We start from the raw sequence: 4,068 nt of genomic DNA, 5'->3' as shown, positions 1-4,068 counted from the left end.
CAACAATTCATGTCTGTAATGCAAGCCATATGCTGTAAATGTGTCCCGGAAAGAAAGGCCACTGTACACAAGAATAAAATCCCCAGGGAGAGGAAAATTCTTATGAGACGGCGTACAAAAGTTTCAAATCGCCTAAACAAACAAATTGAAAGCAGTGAAAAGTCCCGCCTGAAAATACAACTGCTGGAGATTGAAAAAAATCTGCAACTCTCCCATGAAAAAGAAAGAGCAGACAAAGAAGCCTGGGCTATAGACAATATAAAACCTAACCCCAAAGATTTCAACAAGTTTACCAAAGAAACAGCTTCAGTGCACTACAGGATGGGGCCACTCCTAGAAAAAGATGGTACTCTCACAGAAAACCCAATGAGGATGTGAAATACTAAATGAGCAATTCAAAAGTATTTTCACTCCACCCCTAGGACACTTTCAAGTCAGCAATCCAACTGACTTTTTTACCACTGCAAATATAAAAACAGAGGCAATGATGATCGATTACATCAATATAAAAGAAGACAATGTAATAAGGGCTATAGATGAATTGAACCCAAACTCAGCTACTGGCCCTGATGGATTCCCAGCAATCCTTCTAAAAGTATATAAGCGAGTCCTATCAAGACCACTACAGTCCCTCTTTCAGAGCTTCCTTGCAACTGACAAACTTCCAAGAAAACTGAAGGAGGGTAAAATATGCCCTATTCATAAAGGAGGTAGCAGAGCGGAGGCCAAGAACTACAGACCTATCTCTCTGACCTCGCCCATCAGCAAGGTCATGGAACGAATAGTCAGAAGAAAACTAATCGCCTTCCTTGAAGAAAGTGACTTGCTGCCTGACACCCAACATGATTTCTGACCAGGAAGAAGCTGCCTGACTCAGCTCTTACAACACTATGATTGGGTGCTGAAACAACTACTCAACCACTCAAATGTGAAAGTGATATATCTCGACTTTGCAAAGGCCTTTGATAAAGTCGATCATGGAATGATATGTCACAAACTGCATGATCTCGGCATAGTCGGAAAACTGGGAGAATGGCATCATGACTTTCTGAAGGATAGAAGTCAGGTGGTAGTATCGTTTTTTAAAATCTTTTTAAAAATCTATTTTTCCTTTTTTTGACAAATTTTACTTGTTTTTTTTTCTAAACGTTCATTAATGGTTTTAGATCTTCGAAATTAACGACTGGTGGTAGTTCCTCGAACTCGATTTCAACTCCCAACGGGTCTTTGCTGCTTCCAAACAGTTCTCTCAATTTCTCAAATCTCTTTCTATCTATGATTATTCCTTTAGTCTTTTCCGAGTATTTTTCTGGAAGCAGCCTTACTCTTATTATTGATTTATACTTTGCGAGCTTTCGTTCTATAACCGTGCTTTTGGCATACGTGACCATATGCCACTTGCATTTTCTCCTTTTCACCTCCGCTTGCTTCGACTCCGGACCTGGGCTGTCCGGATGTGTAAAAAAATCAATAACGCTGCCGCCTTCCACATCCTGTTGTAATGATGTTTCTGTCTCTGCGCCTTCTTCCATTATTAATTCTGTTGGTGTTTCGCACCTGTTTCTAGTCTCCTCCATCTCGATCTCTTTCAACCTTTTTTTTTGGCTCTCTGGAGGAGAGCTCATCCCGTTCTTTTCTCTTCCTCCTGTTCACGACTGTGAAATATTCCTCCACTCTATCCTTCTCTGTTACTGGCACCACTTCTTCGGTACGTTTTTCTTCACTTTTCTTCTCATCTTCGTTTTCCTTCTCAGGGCACCTTACTTTCATATGCCCTTTTTTACTGCATAGGAAGCATGTTGGTGGTATTCTTTCTAATACTACTACTCGAAGTCTGGTGTCTTCTCGGAGTACGATTTCCTCTGTGATGCCATACAGATCTTAAACTCACCTGTATGGCCATCTCGAGCCATACTCCCACCAATTGACCTTTTTGGTCCTCGTTATCTTGAAGATTTTCACCTCATTCTCCATACCATGCATTATGGCTGCCACCAGCCATGCTTCCTTAATTTCGTCGTGGAACTCTGCCAATTCTTACTCTGGCGATGTGTTTACCGCAGTAAGTCGGCAGAAGTACGCATTCCTGTGTCCCTATCGGCACAGTGGAGTGGCTTATAGCATCTTCCTCGTTGCCAAACCTTACCTCCACCGTGCCGTACTCCTTTCCACGAGTTTAGAATGTGGTCAATCGTTTAACGTTTTCAAGGCACTCCTCTATTGCCTCTATTGGGGCTACCTCTATCTTGTTAGAAGACGTGGACAACTTCCTGTATACCACCGTCCTTTTCACCACGTTGTTTATTAATTCTTCTGGAAGATTCAGCCTTAGACTGGCTCCTTCCTTTTCTAGCAATTTGCTTCCTTCCTTCCATTTTCTTGGCTCCGTTTTTATTTCCTATACTTACAGGGTGTTGGCATTTATACCTTGGGCTGTTGCGGCTGCGTAACTTTGTTCATTCTCCATCTCTCTTCCTTTCTCCACTTCTCCCACTTATGGGGATAAACAGATTCAAATAACATGCAAACATAACAGTGATGAAAATTCAACAATTCAAACAATTTAACAAATCGTGGTACACCCACACCGGGAGACCGTCAACAATTATTAATAACAATGTGTAACGAAACCACTACCAACGTTAAAGAAACCACTACCAACACCAAAAAAATACTGACACATGACTCCCTGTACCGGTTGTAGCCAGGTGATCGAAGTTTGAGCCTGATTGTGCCATTTTTCTTTCTGGTTTTACAATGTAAGCATGGCTGCTCCAGTAGCAATGTGAACCAAAGAAGAACAGAAAGTAGTGATCCGAGATCCCTGGTCGGAAGTTGTGTCAGGTGCTGAAATTAATCGGAGGCTTTTAGCACAGTAGGGGTACGCCTGTCAATCTCCATCACTGACGAGAAGATTCAGCAAGGTCGAGAGATGTTAATGGTGAACCGGCGAGTTCTCATCGATGAGGTAACTCGTTTTCTGCAGACTAGTCATGGTTCTGCCCATCATATCATCCATGATGAGCTGGGTTTCCATAAAGTCTGTGCAAGATGGGTGCCAAAAGAGCTTACTGCAGAGCACAAGCGCAAACGTCTTGAGGTCTGCTAACGTTTAGTCGATTGCTACAACAATGAGGGCAAGGAACTTTTGAGCAGAATAGTCACAGGAGATGAACCGTGGGTCCATACTTATGAGACAGAATCCAAAATACAGAGTATGAAGTGGAAACTTCTTGGCGTGCCAGCGGGAAAGGTGATCCTACCCCTATTTTTAGGACCCAAAAGGGCCTATACTGGAAATGCCTATACTGGAAAGGTGATCCTACCCCTATTTTTAGGACCCAAAAGGGCCTATACTGGAAGACTATCTAGAAAACGGGTGTACGATCCACAGTGCAAGATACAGTGCTTTACTGGCCAACAAACTGAAGGAAGCAATTCGCACCAAGTGCCGAAGCCTATTGTTGAAGAAAGTTTTGTTGTTGCATGACAATGCACGCCCACACACGGCCGCCCTGACCGTTGAAACCATTAACCAATTGGATTTTGAGGTGTTGGAACACTTTGCCTACAGCCCAGATTCCGCCCCTTCCGACTATCATATCTATGAACAGCTCAAAGATGCTTTACGAGGTCGTCGGTTTCCTGCGGATGAAGATGTGAAGGCAGCAGTGCATGAATGGTTTCACGACCATCCGAAAACCTTTTTCTTGGAGGGAGTATGCAAGCTTGTGGACCGCTGGACTTAAAGGAAGGAGACTATATAGAAAAATGACGTACTTGTTTATTCCCTGTTTTTATGCTGAAAAAAACAAGGGTGTGTATAACTTTTGGCTCTCACTCTTATACATATACATATATAACCTTGATAATTATATCTTTTGTCCTCTGTTTTGTTTTTTCCTTCGATAAACTTATAAACTGCAGCGCAACAAGTAACAATTAAAAACTATAAATAAACATTTAACATAAAACAAATAATCCCAATGCAAGCTACATCGTTAACAAAAGATTCTTCTAATTAATTAATGCATACAAGTGGACACAATATTTTTATACCTTACAGAA

The 4,068-nt window shown here is 41.9% G+C and overlaps 1 pseudogene; it reads right to left on the bottom strand.

The window, feature by feature from the left end:
- Window positions 1-1,104: 1,104 nt before the first annotated feature.
- On the bottom strand, window positions 1,105-2,421 carry LOC149133388 (uncharacterized; annotated as a pseudogene).
- Window positions 2,422-4,068: the final 1,647 nt, after the last annotated feature.

Source organism: Octopus bimaculoides, chromosome 11, assembly GCF_046866305.1.
Source record: "Octopus bimaculoides isolate indiv1 chromosome 11, ASM4686630v1, whole genome shotgun sequence".
In the NCBI taxonomy this organism is placed as follows: Eukaryota; Metazoa; Mollusca; class Cephalopoda; order Octopoda; family Octopodidae; genus Octopus; species Octopus bimaculoides.
The sequence above is the reverse complement of the archived record's forward strand: the minus strand, read 5'-3'. Positions and strand labels throughout refer to the sequence as shown.